The 17,460-nt window shown below is 40.4% G+C and overlaps 1 protein-coding gene across 2 annotated transcripts in view; it reads right to left on the bottom strand.

Moving 5' to 3' along the window:
* The window catches only part of RNF19A (ring finger protein 19A, RBR E3 ubiquitin protein ligase), a 56,665-nt gene extending 43,958 nt beyond the window's left edge, over nucleotides 1–12,707 (bottom strand). For both annotated transcript variants that reach the window (XM_057366277.1, XM_057366278.1), the window contains exons 1-2: nucleotides 12,504–12,707; nucleotides 9,431–9,585 (exon numbers count right to left, since the gene is read on the bottom strand). The gene's annotated coding sequence lies outside the window, so the exon portion shown is untranslated. The remainder of the gene's footprint in view (nucleotides 1–9,430; nucleotides 9,586–12,503) is intronic.
* Nucleotides 12,708–17,460: the final 4,753 nt, after the last annotated feature.

Raw genomic sequence — 17,460 nt, forward strand, 5'->3', positions numbered from 1 at the left:
AAGAAAGTAAAGTGAAGATGTTTCACTTTTGAAGGAAGTACTTTGAAGTCAAAAGCTTCACTGTTACTTGAAACCATTTATTTCCTCCTACAGTTCCAAAGAAAACCGTTACACAAATACATTAGAGGAAGCAGGTGTATAATTTCATTGAAAAGCCATTTCAGCCTCTGAAAAATGAACTTTATGTCAGCACACGAGATCTTTGAGGCATTTCCTTATGTTACCTGCTAGAACATTTAGTTTAATATTTATCTTGCTACTTTATTAAAAAGCAACCACAGGGTATTATTTCACAGTACTAGCAAGAACTGCTCTATGGCCCCAAGCACAAAAATAAAATGGTCACAGTGACAGGAGAACACCAACATCACTGCTAGATATAAGTATATAAAGAAAAACCTTAGCATCACCAAAGTAAGACAGTAAAATACCTAGGGACATAACAGYTAAAACAAACAAACAAATAACACAACCCCCCCTTTACGCTAGATTGCCTAATTCCACGAGATACTACATCACTCATTTTCAGTGTGCCCTTAGTTTTAATTCAAACATACCTATTTTATAAATCAGTTATCACTGMAGTTACAGTAACATCTGGACTTAAGACTAATTAGGCTAAATATAGCTTAAAGAAGTGCATTGGCAGGAAAAATATAGATTTACACAATTATATTAATGTGCAATTGGGAAGCTTGCAGCATTTTTTAATTTAAATATAATTTCTTCCAACAATGCACAAAGCAACTCGGTGTGGACAGAGACACTGGCAAGCGTGCATGAATGTAGGTAGGTAGACAGATATGGATGCATTTTAAAAGATAAAAATATTTAAATACTAAAGAGAATACAACTTTTCCAACATATAAAGAGGCTCTGGTATAGACAGACTTTATGCTCAGTAAGCTTCACTATTTTCAGAAGTATTTTCAGAATAAGCTTCACGTATTTTCAGAATCCTACAGAAGCAGCTCCCACTGAATTAGCTTCAAAGGGTTAAATCAGTACAAGCAGCGGCCCATGSTATTTCTTGTTGCAGGTTAACCCACACTGAAACAGAAATCCAGTACAGAACCATCTTTCACTCTTCACAGTGAGGTGAGGTGCTTGATATAAACTGCCTCGAGGAGAGGTTTAAGCTAAATCTGAATTGGAGCAAGGACACTCATTGAATTGTATTGATGGCTGTAGGTTAGTAAACTCTAAGAGAAGGGCATTAATAAAYAGAAGGTTGTAACCAGTACGACCTTTTAAACCACTGTGCCTATTTGCTAAATTACCAACATCCTTCCAATAGCAGCCAAGTTTCCCAACTAGCTTGTACACTGTTCTTTGGAACKAACTCCCAAAGGCAATCATTTACCAGAACTCACTCCACAGATGCCAGATACCAGCAGCACCCAAAAGAGTATAGCAGTCCTACAAAAGGCAGCAGCAGGCTTTTAAAGCAAGGATGGATATAGCATCTCATGGTTAAACAGCAGATGTTATGGAGGAGGACAATGTAAATGCATACTCAGATTAAGTCAAATTGGACAAATATMACCATGCTATTGAAAACAGGAAATATAGTAAGTTAAATGCACTGTGACTCACCTCATTTTTACAGTTTACTAAGTAATTTACTTCAAAAGAMAGAAATTTCTTGTTAAAAGAAAAGGCTAGTTATTATTATGACTGCCTGGCACTTCCCACCCCAACATCCTATTTTCCAACCGGTTTATAATCTTCTCAAGAAAACTGGGCTGAAAGTTATATACTAGAATCTTCTTCAGAACTCTTATTTCAACCAAAGTATTAAGACAATACCAATAAACCACCACAGCTTAAAAAAACCACAACAATCTAATGAAGAAAATTATCCTAGAAGAGAAAATAAATCATAAATTTGCAGTATTTTCTCTGGAAAGTGTTTAGCACTTGCACACTTTGAAGCTAGAATTTGAATTCTACCCCGTGTATCTTGGATGTACATTTTWTCACTCTTCCAGTAATGTGAATATATCTAGGCTTGCAAGTTTTGGGAATGTGAGAAAAAGAGACCAATTTTTCAGCAAAGAGCATATATTTTATGTGCTAATATCTCTACTAAACTTGATCCAGCCTGGAACAGAAGAATCTTCCTTTCACTTCCAGGTGAATAATATACTGGATCAAAGTACCAGAAAAGAAAGGTAGCAAASTGACTTTCCTTTCCAACATGTAACTAATAAGTGGCAGAAATGTAGGAAAAACTTCAAACAAATGTGGAGCGGGGTGAGATTTCAATCTAAACCATGCTGTAGTTCTAACAATAGTCTAAGTGGTGGCTGCCAGAAAGGTGACTGAAATTTGCACCAAAACTGGATGGCTGAACAGCAACTCCAGCAGAGCAAGCTAAAGAGAAAAATATAAGAAAAAAAAGGGGATTACAGAGTGACGAAACCAACAGTTGTTGTTTGGGGAAGTATTCTGTGAACTTCAGCACAAGTAATAAGAAATTATGTATGAGAGACAGAATGGACTGGCTGATCACAAACACTAGAGGAAAAAAGCCAACAAAGGCAAGGAAGAGATTCCACAAAGTACTTGAACAGGGGACAGAGAGAAGTCCCAGGAGAGAAAAACCATATATATCAGATTATATATTGAAAAGGGTATGATTTTAGATCAGCTAAGGTATCATCTAACAAAAATCTGAACTGGGTAAATATGAATAGGATTTATATATAGCACCATTAATTATGGAGAAAGTAAAAGTTACATTGCTGGCGAGCAAAAAAAAAAAAGGCAGCAAAAGCAGCTTGTACTGTCAAAGCAAACCTTCCTATACTGACCATCCTCTACAGTCCAAAGACATCCATAAAACACTCTAGACAAGCACATGGATCATACTGTCTAGGGTGAATCCCCAAAAGCACGACAGAGCATTATTAGATACTACTAGCTCAAATAGCGGCAGTCTGCCTCGTGAGTAGCTTCCAAACCTCCTGATATGACTGCAGTTATTATTTTTAATGGCTAGAAAACAACACACAAACTACATTAGAAATAATTCTCTTTACTCGATAAAGTTACATTTGGAAAGGACTGCTGTCATAAACATTATGACAGTTTAACTGCATGGCTTTTATCGCTTTTCTTCCCTGAAGTATCTTTGCCTGGTACACACTTAACAGGTCACTGGTCAGGATTTTGTTTGTYCTTACTCATTGTGCCCCACCCCTCCCAAAAAAATCCCAAATAACTACTGCATAATGCTACACTCAAAGCAGAAATTTATTTCCTCATATGTCATTGCAGAGCATCAATACGTTAGATTAATATTGCTGAAATAGTCAAAAAACTTACTAATTTCACTGAAATAGCATGGTTATTATCCCTGTTAACAGATACAACAGTAGAATGTGATTAAGAATGTGATTAAGGATTAATTTATTTACCACCTCAGGTGCCTGACCTGAGATAGCCTAAACGAAACTAAGTTCTTGGGCATCTTTGCAGCAAATTATATGTTCAAAGATAACTGCAGAATCAACTGTGTACACACATCCCCACCCCCACCAAACACAGCCAGGATTCAGATGCCTTTATCAGACAAGATAAAAATCTTTTTTTGCACTATTTGCATTATATCTCTTAGTCAATGGAAATAACTGCCCTAGAGACTAGGTTTATTTCTGCCCAGTGTAGATGGATGTCCCAGTAGACAGGGCAACTGTATTCTGAGGAATGCTTCTGCAGGGGAAGACATAACCAGAAAAATACAGCTGTATAATTAAGAATAGTAACTTAATAAAGGTAGGCACAAAAYGTAATCCAACTATGGTTGATTCTTCAACTTTAATTCTGGCATTTCTTAACATTTGAGAATTTTACCTAAAACCTTAAAATTACAATGAACTGCATGCGGTGGCAGAATAAATCTCACTTTTCATTTACTGCAATCCTTCACATCACAAAGCCTGGGCAAACAAGCTATATAATTGCTGCAGAAGCCATACCTTGCCTTTTCTAATATTTCTAGTCTACTCATTATTATRGCTTCTGAGAAACAGTTAAACTACCGGTGTTCTAAAGCTATCTTCCCTGTCTTTACAAAAGACAGAGTTCTTGCATTCTCTACACTATGAAAACCTCAGCCATTCTTCACCTACAAAATGCACCGTTTTGCAGAATGCACATTAGGTTAAGTAAAAAGTTACTGCAAATASGTACTGACTTCAATAATACATACTCAAAGCCATACTCCAGGTCAACTGTTTTCATGAACTGACACTCATAATAATGAAGGTGAATCTAATAAACACCCGTTTTTTAAGGAAATCAGATCACCAAAACAAGACTTCATTACCTAATACTCCAAAATCACCATATCCAGGCACTAACCTATAGTAACACCATACAAAGCATATATTTCAGAGATGAACTTTAAAGGTGAATAGCTCTCGCTTCAAAAGGACAAAATTTTAGAGAGAGTTTCACTACCTACACAGCRCTTTAACAGATAAAAGCATCAATCTACTCAGGCTTCCCATAAAGTGATGCACTTCTGTTCACKGTCCTGCCAACTGAAGCTCCTACCTTTCAGAGTTCTAATTTATTCTCTCACAGAATGATTTTTAGCACACTAAAACTATCCGTCTGCATACTTAAGAGGTGCATTTTCACCATTTCATGAGGAATACAAACCATATAAATATTCTTTATTACCAATATTCTTTATTATTTTGATTTTTATTCACCAGAGAGAAACAAAAGCAAACTTACAGATGGTTTAAGAGAATCCATTCCACACGTGCTTTACATTAGTTATGCGCATGCAATTTTCCATAAAGTGGCTTTAAAAAAGTATACAGTGCAAAGACCCCTACAGCTTGTGAAAGATAATTTAGGTTGCAACTGTGACTTACAAATTATTTGTTACCCTTAAAACAAAAAGGTAGTATTGTATGACCTTTGAGATAAGAACAAGGATATGACTGTCTAGCCCTAATAAAAAAAAAAGAGCAATACCTCACACCTCAGAAACAAAACAGAAAAAAGGAACAGTCAAAACAAAACCATGTCACTGTCTTCACATTTTACTCAATCAACAGTTCTTGGTCTAGATCCAGCCACGATATTATGCTGATTAGGACAGGGTGTAGGAGGTAGGAGGAAACCGTTTTCACTGCTTACTGTTTTACAGAAAATGCTGTAGCATTGCTGGGTAGGACTAAACAGGATGCTTCTGTTTCTTCACCCATTCCCCAGTAAAAAATACCTCCTGCAAAGATTAAACTTATTTTTTGCTGTTGAATTAATCTGACACATCAGATACCTTATCTACTAACTAAATTAAACACTGAAAACAGGGAAGTTTGTTCTTCCTTTCCCAGACATGCAGGCAGCAGGTAGTCCTAATAATCTAAATTCCTGCAAAGCAGGATATTTCTCTTTGTTGATCCTTGTTCTCTTTTCATGAGTTAGTTAATCCACTAGCTAATTCATCTTGGAATCATCTTTAATTGTTAATAATGGAAAGACTCAAGACTCCTGTGCTGAGTTTACAGGCTCTCTTCTATTCTTGCCCTGGCTGAATTTCTGCCTGGTGTCAGGTCACAGAAGGCAAAGTCTACTTTCCTCAGCTATGCACAACCACCACAAAGTCCAAACAAAGCATACTGGCACATAAAGGGAAAAAAATGCAATAGGAAATAGGAACAGGAAGGGGAAGAAAGACAGAATATAAAACAAAAAAAAACCAAACTAGTCAGGTAGGAACTTAAAGAGGAAAATACTTTTGGTCATTAAGTACTAAAACCCYTCAATCAAAATACAGATAGCTTAAAATCATGGTAATGTGAAATGAAGAATAAGTGTGACAGCTTTGCAGGTTTCTCCTCTGTGTTGTCCCAGATAAAACTCACACTGACTCCAAAATCTTRCATTCCAATAAAGGAACAGCCTGGCTCCACAGACTCAAAGCAGTAAGGTTCCCTTTGCTTAAAAAGGAGCTAGAAGTTTGATACCTCCATCTCTGACCCTGAGTAAATGTGCTCTTGGTCTCCYGAGACATATTTTTAGCAGTATAAAGGAAAGCTTAATTTATTCTCTTGAAAAAGCAGAGTCAAACAAAAAGTAAGTATCAGATACAGCTTCACAGGTAAAATATAAGTGAAAAGGTAGCTGCTCTTCTCAGTAAACTGAAGCAAGGTCTTCAACTCAGGGGAAAAAAAAGTAATTTAAAAGGGTTTATTCTGTTTACATTTCTCTTAATAACACAGCACAACACAAAATCAGTGCACSTCTATCAGGACACACAGTGGAGAAGATTTTGATTAAAGTTATTTTTCCAGTACACAATCTAAAACCAAAGTAACCTTGAACACACTCCACCTTCCAGACACATTTCTTTGCATTGATCAATGTATTATTATATTGCTTATTACAGAAACATGAAAGGCAGACCCAGAGTAAGGTACTTCCCAGTGGCTGAACAGAAGGAAATGTTTCCTATCAGGCTTCACCTGTGCCAGCAGGATGATGTCACTACAATCACTATTCCCATCCAAATGTTGTACTATCAGAAGTCTGAGGGATACCTGGAAGTTCCCTACATAATGCACTTAGATATGAAGAAGATAGCCAAACAGTATGTTGCAACAAACACTCTCTGTCAGCATCTTCAATTATTATGCACAGTTCCTGTACAGATGTTAACACTCACTAAAACATTTACTGTGAAAGTCTATTAGATCTTGATAAAAGGAAGAGCTGTAACACTGAATATGAGCTTGGCATTTGGCCCCAAATTTTCAAGTCATAAAAACCACAAAGCACTCCTCAACTACCTAATTTAGACAAAATAAAAGCCTTTTATTTCCTAAAAGAAAGTATAAATGTTTCTTCCCCAGATTGAGTTCTGAATGACAATACTGCAGAAGATCTGCCAAAACATCCCTCCCTTGTCCAGCTTCACAGAAATATACAGTAAGTTCTGAGCACCATGTACTTTTAGCAAAGGAAATGGATGAATGACGCATTTAGGCATGGAAACACCAATAGCTTTTTCCTCTGGAATGCAACTGTTATGGTGCTAAGAAAGACTCTTATTTATCTAAGAGCAGTTAACAAGGCTATTTTTTATAAATACATAAAAACAAAAACAAGGCACAGCAACACTAGTGCTATGGTGCTATCATATCCAAAACCCTAGCCAGGCCCACTGCAAAAGCCCCACGCCTCAGCTAAAACCTTCAGTCCCACCTGAACCTCCACTGTTCAGAAGACCCCCACAAKGTGCATGACCACTTTGCACTCCCTAAAACACATTCCTTGAAAACATGCAAAAGGTAGATTTTTCTCACCRTAAGTCATACACAATGCACTCAACACTACAGCTGGAACTGTCTGACAGATTAAGTATTTTAGGATAAAAATAGAACTTGATTACTTGGTGTAGCTCACAGAGTTYGGTGAAAAATCTAATCATTAACCAAGACACTCAAAAGTGAAAATTTTATTTATTAAGGATATGCAGCATCAGTGTAACACAAATGAGAGCAAAGCAACGTGATTCTTACTGCASACAATTTCCCCAGAGTTAGTCCTTTTGCTGAAGCAGTTCTTCATCCACTAAATGGAATAACTGAAGGGGACAGCCAGGGGCTCCAATTTAGAGTAAGCTCTAATCTGCCTTATGGGAGCAGCTAAAGGACCYATGGAAATATGTTTGCTTAACAGCACTTTGTCTCAACTACATATGGAAGCAGAACAGAACTGACATAGTCCCACAATGACAGCCTGTGTTGAACAATAACAGGATATTTGCATTAACAGAGTTGTGCTCTATACAGGAAGCAAACACAAGTGACTATACCAAACTCAGTTGGTACAAACATTTATTTCTGCAAGATGCCCTTCAAAAGTCTTGCTGAAGACATCATTAGGGGATATGCYGGCCTCTAAAGAGAGGAAGTTAAAATGCCTGAGGAAGCACCTGTATATATGAAATTTTAAGTTAATTTCATAAGGTCATTTTGCTAAGTTGCTTTAGGTTAAAATAACTCTTATATCAGTTTTCCAGACTGGTATAATATGTCTACATGCAAAGTGGATCTTTGGAAACTAGCCCTTCAAAAGGAAGAAAAAAAAAGGCAATAACTATTCTTACTTTGTAAATGGCAATTACAGTTTTGGTTACTTGTCCAACAGGAGGCTACCAGTTGCCGAGCAGGTGATTGAGTGATTTCAATCCACAGTTTAAGAGTAGAAAAGCCCACAGTAATCTTTCCATTAAAAAAAGTAACCTAAAATGGAAGTACTCCCACTTTTTCTTGTTCCATGGATAAGCYCCAAGGTATGGTTAATTTTTCTAAGAAGTATGTTACGACATCAATGAAGGTAAAGCAAAACAGACRGTCAAAGCCCTTCTCACTCATCTTAATGACAAAAGACCTAAGGGTAGKATCACAAATGACATCTCACAACTCACCTATGGGCCTTTTCTTCCTTCTCCAAATTCTACTTTGAAGAACTCAAAGACCATTCTATAGCTAGCATAAGACATGCTCACAACAGGAAAAAAACTTTGTATAGAGCCCTGTAATATTCTAGTCCCACACAACATTTACAGACCTTTTCAGATACCCATTGCTTTGGTTTSGATCCTTGAATCAACACACTAAGAGAAAAAAAACAACAGAAAAAACAAGCAACCCATGCCAGAGAAGGACCAGCAACCAAAACCAAGGTAAAACACCRTTATGAAGTGCCAGAGAACTGCCAGAAATGTACATGAAACAATCAAGATCACTGAAGAAAAGACTAAGCCACCTTAAAACTCAGATGAGCAAAGTCTCTTCCACAAAGCTTCTTTTCATCAACTAAAAAATAAACTTACAGGAAAATCTTAGATAATGAGGTTAACATTAGTTTACAGAAGTTTGGAAGTAATCTGTCAATCCATAAGTATCAGCAATAAACTAAATACCYACTTATTATCACAAGACACCAAGAAATTAAATAAATCCAAAAAAGTACCTGAAGAAATCTGCTGAAGTAATCCTTCCAGTGAATACTTAAGAGGGAAGAGTAATTCTACTTCAAATTCTACTCRTAATTTTCTTTCTGAGTTAAAGTAGAGCACAACAGTATCTGAAATCTGTATGCCACACAAAAAGGTACACATTTTTCCTTGAAGATTATTTCATAGATGATTTAAAATATAAATTACTTGAAATCAACTAAAATCAGAACAAAACAGGGATAAAACTTCCACTTGAGAGATTCAGAAATAAAAGGAAGTCTMCTCATGTGAAAAACAGTAACATTGAGAAAACCCCAAACAACTGCTTTAAGGCACTGATACCACCTCTTCCACATTCTTCATACTGGGGGAAAAAAATGGTACATTGCAACACCAATAAAAACAATCAGTTTTCTAAGACCAAGAGTAAGTTTTTACCTGCTTGGTAGAGGTCTACCTCCAGGTACAATTCACATGCTTCCAGCAGTACGATCCAACACTATTCCCAGTCTCTTGAAGCTGTATTAGGTACACTGATTCATTCAGCTACACATCTTCCATCAGCTAACACAGAAGGCACAATGGAAACAGACCTAAGATAAACACAAGACCAAAATCTGAAATCAACTTCTTTATGGATAAGCCAGTGTTAGAATTAGTACTTTTATTAATCAATCAGAGCTTTCGCTGACCCTCAGAAACAATCGGATTGACACAATCTCAGCTACAAACCAGAAATCACACTAASAGTAGAAACTAAAACATGTATCCATCAACTAGTTTAATTCAGGTATTAAAATTTATTCTACTAGGCCGGTACACGGTGTTTACGTACAATTCAGAAAACAAATCACAAAACTAATATGGATGTCTGAYCATGGGCCAGAGTAAACTGAACCCATAATGGAGACCACAAGCTTGGCTAAAGGCCATCAGAGGACATTAGTCCAGAGCAGTAACTGGTACTTCAGAGCTCGAAGATCTTTCTTAGTGCTTCCAAASCAGGATTCAGAAGTCCTGTGAAAAGATTTAGGCATCCTACTTTGTCATCCTGGAAGGAAGGAGGGTGGTGTGTGTGTTGGATCTTTGTAAGGAATCGTTTAATAATACTAAGCAAGATTGCAGAGGCATAAGTAAACAGGGGAAAACCCCCTACATACTAGATTACTTAGGAAGAATCACCCATCCACTGAACAAATTCAGTCTGAAGTTTCTCTCAGGGGGGATAGTAGCTAAATGCTGTTAATTAAGAATATGAAAAAAAAAAGCATGTACCAGATTTTCCACCACAAAAGACTCTAACCAACTACCAGAAGAATTCAAGGGCTTGTGTTCTTTCACAGGTTGATAATATTCACATAGAACAACTTTTCTAATGCATTTATTAATGCTAACTGGGAATCCCATAGCTAAGGGAGTTTTAATGATTCATTWACTAATGGAGAGACCAGAATTTGTACACACTACGAAGGTAAACAAATACATCTGTCAAGCATCTTCTTTTCTCCTGAGCCTCAGCTAGCATAATTAATCAAAATCTGATGATAGCTCTCCATATGGAATGTGTCATTTATCTGACAGATTTAAGGGGAAGGGGAGAGAAGAAAACCACACTTAAAACATTTCGACTCCTTCTTTTAGAAATGATGATCTGATGTCCACAAACTCAAAAAWAGCTGACAACATAAACCTAACAGCTAGAATTCAGCATTTTACAAATGCTAAATTGTATAAAATGTAGTTGAAATTGGCATACTTCAAGAAACAGGCACACAGAAGAGTTACACATATGCAAGCCTTCTACTGAACTCATTTTTAATATCAGCATTAYTGYCATTATGCAAAAGTGAAAGTTTCATTTTCTGAACAAATAAGCCGAGTTCATATGCAATTAAAAATAAACAAGTGCTTTCTCRGCTTTCTGAAAGTTTTAAGTACAAGCATTTAAATGTTTATAGTTAAATAAGCACCAGATTTTGTAAACTGTCTAGTAATGTTACACAGTCATCATTTCTAAACATTCAAATTAATTCTGTTAGCTGGACAATTCACAATTTTACTTCAGTCTGACCTGGATATTATACTAAAAACTTTATTTTCCTATGAATTTAGTAAGAAAATTTTAATTGGATACTGAAACACAGTTCTTTGACTGACAAAAAGATTAATTACTTTAAAAAACCATGGAGGGGATTAATTTTAAAAAATGAATTTATGATTCGTTTTGTCWCCAGAATTAAGCTCTACAAGACATATTTCACCAAACTGCCCTTAATAAAATGCTATCCTTGATGACAACTGAGATAAAGCACTAATCAGTACGAATGCCAACTACAGTATTTTAASAGAAACAAGATTTGTTGTGCTCCTTATGGAGAAACACAGGCACATAACCAATATGTAACCACAAGGGCATTAAGGTTTCAAATTTTGATTTCTCTGCTCAGMAATAACACCATTCCACTACTGTCCGTTTGGCATGTCCCCATAACTCCACTACACTACTACCGCTCTGGCAAAGCCCCATTTCTTTCTGTCAAGAGGCAGTACTGGAGCAAAAGGAGAAAGGCACAAGGACGCCTTCCCTTTGCCAGCCATCACCTCTTCCGCTCACTTAGATGCACGCTGGCTTTCACAATTTGTTACCAATTCTTCTCTATCTTTCGAACGTGAGCCGGCAGTAGGTGCTGTGTGTGTAGAGCAAACTACCAGGTGGAAAACTCCTTTGCAGGACCTGTGCAAGGAAAACACTGGGCAGGACGCGGGCTATTCCCACTGCTTGTCCGGCAGGACGCGGGCTRTTCCCACTGCTTGTCCCCCACCACCTTCACAGCCGAGATGCAGTATCCCCGCGAACTCCGCCACCCTCAAACCCCGGATCCGGGGTGGGCAGCAGAGCACAGAGAGGTCAACTAGAAACTCTCAGGGGTAAGGGTGCGAACGGTGCCCCCGGGTGCGCTGGAGGCCCGGGAGCGCTCCTCCCTGTGCCAGGTCGCCCCGTGCCCCGCAAGCTCAAGCGCCGGAGTTCCCAGGCCCTTGGCCCGATGCCGCTGCCGGGCGGCGGGAGCGCGGCGCCGGCCGAGGGGCCCCGCGGCCCACCCGGGCTGGCCGAGTGCGGCAGCTCCTCCCCGCACACCGCGCCCGCCGCGCCGGGGCCGAGCGGGACCCACCCGGGGCTCTCGAGCCCCGCGGCCGGCCGACCCCCGTCCTCAGCCGCTCGCTCCGCCCGGGGGGAGACAATGGGCACGATGACTTCACCCTCCAGCAATGTGAGGAGCAGCGGGGGACGCCGCCGACTTTCCCCCGGCCCCCGGGACGCTCCCGGGCCCTCTCCCCCACGGGYACAGGCTCCCGCCCAGAGGCGGCTCCGGCTCGGAGGTTCCGCTCCACCCCTCACCGCCGCCACGCTCAGGGCGGCGGCCGCCGGCGGAGGCCCGAGCCGGGGAACGCCGCCGCCACSGCCGGGCCCCTCGGCGCCCCCCGCCCCGCCGCCGACCCAACCCCCCGGTACCTGCGAGTCGGCAGGAGGAAGCGGCGCTGCTCCGCCCGCCCGAGCCCGGCGCCGCGCAGGAAGCGCCTCCGTGCGTGTGTGTCTGTATGTGTGTGTGTATGCGTGTCTGTGTGTGTGTGTCTGTGTGTGAGCGAGGAACGGAGGGGGCGGCACCGCCCGGCCGGGGCGGGGCGGCGCGGGGCCAGAGCCGGGGCCGGGGCCGGGGCTGCCCGGGGAGGGAGGCGGCGCCGAGCCGTCGGTTTCCGCGACGCGCTGAGCTCAACGCGCACGGCGGTGCCGCCCCTCGCCCGCCCCCGGCAGGGCGGCCCCGGCGGGAGGGAATGCTGCCCACCCCGCGGTGGGGCCGGGGGTGCCTTTCCGTGCTCCCGCTCGCTGCCGCCCGCGGTGCGGGGCATGCTCGGAGCCGGAGGGGTGGGTGCGGTGTTTCTGCCCCCCTGGCGGGGGACGCTGCTGCGCTGCYAACTGGAATAGCAGCACAAGGTACAGCGTTGTATGTATGCAAAATTTTCGTGGGCTTCACGCCCATRGAAATGGAAAAGTGCGAGGCGAAGAATGAACTGCCGGTGCGTTCCAATAGGCTYCTGCTGCTGAAAGCTGATTCACTCGCCAAAATGACAAAACCCTGTTTCCCTGCTGTAAGATACAGGTTTACCTTCTTTACGCCCCCTTGCCATTTGAAACAGAAGCCGCCTCAGATTTTGCCCCGAAGCCCCCTTGGTGGCACCAAGCTTCTCCTTGGTGGCACGTCCCTGTTCTGCATTAAACTGCGGTCAGCCCCGCGCTCCTGGGGCACCGGCGTCCGGCAGCCGCAGCCCCGGGCTGCCTCCGGCCRACCTGTATCGCTCACCTGTCCTTGACTTGAGTTCGGGTTCTCCGTCTCCTTTTACTACCGACCTTCATGCCGTCTTCCACGGGATTCCCTCCCTCTGCAGCCCTATCCTAGATGCCGCCCTCTCCCACAGACTTCTCGCTGCTCCTGACCTCCACTTCTGGCCCAATTCCGAATCTACTCTGGCATGTTTTGAGAATTCGCTGCATACATTACTATTACATTGGGTTAAAATCGTGTGCTGTCTTTTTTTTTTCCTAGTTAACCATTCATACTGTCTCATGTCATCTCAAAATTCTGTGGAACTGGAGCTAATCCTGTGCTTATGATTAGTGGTTCTTTCATTTAAGCTGGTATGAAACCTGAAAACTTACTCTGGRAAAAGTTATTAATCATCCAACCTGCATTTAACGTGTGCAAACATAGTAAAATGAATAAAATGTGCCATGCTTTTCCTGTGGGATTTGCAGTGTACCATCAGTTAAAGCCTTGCACGTATACTTACCTTTATTTATGTGCATAGTTCCGTTTCAGTCAATAGGTACTTCCAGTACATCAAATTAAAAGTAAATACAAGTCATTCTATGGTGAGATACTTAATCTGAAATGACAGAATAGGCAATTACAACAAACAGGGAGGGGAAGTGGAAAATAAGGGTAACAGCAATGAGATTATTCTGGAATTTTGGCATGTTGTGTACAAACCACGGCAGTTCCCTCTTTGCTTGTAAAAGCCAGTGGCTAGGTGAGCTGTTCAGGCTCCAGTASTGCAAACATGTACATGTTGCTTAGGGCAGGTAAGTGGTGCCATTGTGTTCAGCTGGATAAAATGCACAGAAGTTGATTACATACAACCACTTGCAGAGTAAAGTCTTGGACACTTTGTTATGTACGAGATTTGATACAGAAAAAGAGTATTAGAGAAAGGGAATTAGTTCATAAAATGAGAGGAGAAAAAGGGAAGACAAGAATGGAGGTGTGTGAGGGAAAGAAAATAAAGGGAGAAACAGAAAGATTAGCATATAGAACAGCGTAGTAGGRTAGTGAACAAATTTTGGAACAGCAACAGCAATCCATTGTACCAGCTCAAATATGCAGCTACCAATAAAACAAAAAACAGCCAGCAAGGCAATGCAGTAACGTATTACTTTCTAAATGTCCAGAGGGATTTGGCAAATCAGTACAAATRTTCTGAAATCTCTTGGCTAATGTTGGAGAATAGGAGAGGAATGGAACCCAGGTGTTTTAAAATTCTKCACTGGGACATTGAGCAGTCACTGTGGTGGTCAGATGGTTTCTCCTTGAAGCTGATGAGGGACAAAGCAAACCTCCAGCCAGCCACCCGCYTGAGCTTGGCAGTACAGAGCCTTTGGCTGCCAAATGCAGCCAAATAGGCGCATTTCATCAGAAGTGTTCAAAATAGTCAATTAACAATGGTAAGCATAGGAAAGAAAGAAAATCTTTTCTGCACAAGCTGTACAAACTGACGGTTGTTTGTTTTGATATGTAAGGAAGATATATTTGTTTGCTTGCTTGTTAGCTTATTATTATACAACAGGATGACAAAGAGGTATTAAGGAAAAGTAGAGGCTACTCAAACTCTTTAGCAGAGAGGAAATACCTCATGCACACTGCATTTGGTGAGGCATACAAGATTTAAGAATGCAAACTAGCCTGCCTTTCCAAAGTACTKTCTGAAGAACATCTAGAATTTAACCTTTGTGGGTATTTAATTCAGTTGCTGACAGAAAAGTACAAAGTATTATATCACAATGCAAAAATACTGCCCTCCAAGCAAAGTGTCTGCTATGTTCTAAGGAGGCTCAAGCACACACATCTTGCTGTCAAATGTGGAAGGGTAAAAATCCTATCAGCATGAAGAGAGGTGAGCAGAGAGGGCTGAGGAAGGAAAGGGCTTTTCTCTCAGTGGTAGGGAATGGAGAAAAGGGTATGACATGGACAACCTCATCTCAATTTTGTATATCTATCTCATAATCTCTGYTTATCTGGATTGCAGGCCCCAATGTAATTTCAATATTTACATATGAAACACTGCTATCTTACGTGGTAGTGTAACATCAGCACCTTGAGCCAGAATTTCTTGTGTTGGTGGTCTTTTCTTTAAAACCAATGTTGGAAGAGTATCAAATATGATGGGTAAATGTTGCCATGTGTCTGATCCCACATCTGAGTCTCCCTTTGAAATCTTTTGTCTGAATATTCAACCATCATCTGCAACATAAAATTGGCAAAGCCAAACTCTAGTTTTGTGTAGGTAGTTTCATGTTTTCTGCAGGGTCTGTGATCATCTGGTCTCCAGTCCAWCATTTTTAGGGAAAAMCATGTCYTCAACYCTTCTCCTTTTGACACACACATTTCTGTCCTTGATCTTTCTTTCATCTTGTTCGAAAGAACACTCTTTGTTGGAAGATTCACCACTCTCCTACATTTTCCAGCTCAACTGTCTCGCCAATTTATTTTTTTTCCTGGAGACTTTATTTTTAGCACCCTTGATTTTACTGATCTGTCTTACACTGTTGCCCCACAGATGGCTGCATTTGCACAAAAAGCATTTCAGAAGATTGATGTGGCAGCAGGAAAAAGTGGCATAGGRAAGGAAGAGAACTGTCTGGATCAATTTTGCCACTGGAAAAAATGTAGTATGGAAATGCATTCTGACTTGCAACTAAAAAAGAAAGGATAAAAGCCTGTGATGAATTAAAATATGTGTAATAACCATGGAGAGCAAAACAGAGATCAGGCATGCAAAAATAGGAAATATTAATAAATATCACTATATGACTGATAAATATTGTATATTAATTCAGCTAAGAGACAAATTGCACAGGACAGGAATAAGTGTTGAATACCATCAGATTTCTCTTTAACCATTGTGAAAGATTATTTGCCATGCACTGCTCGTCATGAATTGCATTGATTGCAGTAGATTTAAAAAAAAAAATAATACCAGTGTACCATGATGACAAGGCTTGGATAATGGATTAGTGACAAATAGAGCTATCTAATGTAGATGCAATCTCTCTGATCCAAGTTGCAAAGTGGCAAGATACCAGTAAATAATGTGCAAGCTGAGAACTTTCCAAACTTTTGGCATGTCATAAAACATTAAAGATGAAGGCTTCCATAGCCATTTCAACAATCTCAGATATCTTAGAATTATATCRTATGATCTAATCTGTTTGTTTAGTAGTCAATGAAGAAAAAGCATAGGTAGATATAATATATGGAACTACAGTCCCCAAAACATGCCTACTGCAAGAAAGAAAACCTGTCTAAATAAATAAAATAGGGAATAAAATAGGTTTATTTCCAGCCCCAATGACAGAGAATAAAATTAGGTTGAGAAATGTGGGTGCCTGAATCCACAAAGGGCTCCTAAACACCTATAAGATGTCACTCAACTTAYAAGACTCAAAAAAGTCTGCAAAAGACTGCTAGGTGAGCTTAAMATTTCTCAAATRCCTAAAACTCTACTCCTAGATGTAATATTTAAGCTCTGGAGGTAAGGAATTGCAGGATGCACAAGTGATACCTGTGTATTTTCTTGGACTTAGCCATGTTAAAGGTCAGTTGGCTATTAATGTCAGTATCCTTAGGGAACTTCAATTTGTTAGAAAAATAAATGAAAATCAAGTAAGAGTTACGCTGCAAAAAGCAGCAGACTATCATTTTTGTTGCACAACACTGTTTCCATTCTAGTCTCTTGAGCTTTCCTCTTCTGTTAGAACAGCCTGAAACTTCTGTTTTTCTGGGTTCCTAAGTTGTGTGCTTATTCTCTGCCCAAAGGTGAAATTGTTTCTGGAAAGCTTGAGCAAGAATGTTTTTGCTGGRTTTAAATGTGAGAACAGTGGGGTAGGGGGAACTGTTGCATAAAGGTAAAAGTGCTTTAGGGTTTTCTAARTAACTTTTTCATCACAATTAAGAGATATGAAGAGATGAAAGTCATGTTGGAAATAACCCTGCTCAGGRAAGACCTATACTTTCTCTAAATTTGGTCTCAAATCAGTTCTTCAATCAGCATATGCAGTCCATCTTTGTCAGAGCCAGGGAACATTTAGACTTGACCTTTCCTGAGAGGAAGAGCAAGTATCTGCTCAGATTTAACTG

Source organism: Malurus melanocephalus, unplaced genomic scaffold (assembly GCF_030028575.1).
Source record: "Malurus melanocephalus ecotype Western Australia unplaced genomic scaffold, MMel_1.1 scaffold_62, whole genome shotgun sequence".
NCBI classification, from domain to species: Eukaryota; Metazoa; Chordata; class Aves; order Passeriformes; family Maluridae; genus Malurus; species Malurus melanocephalus.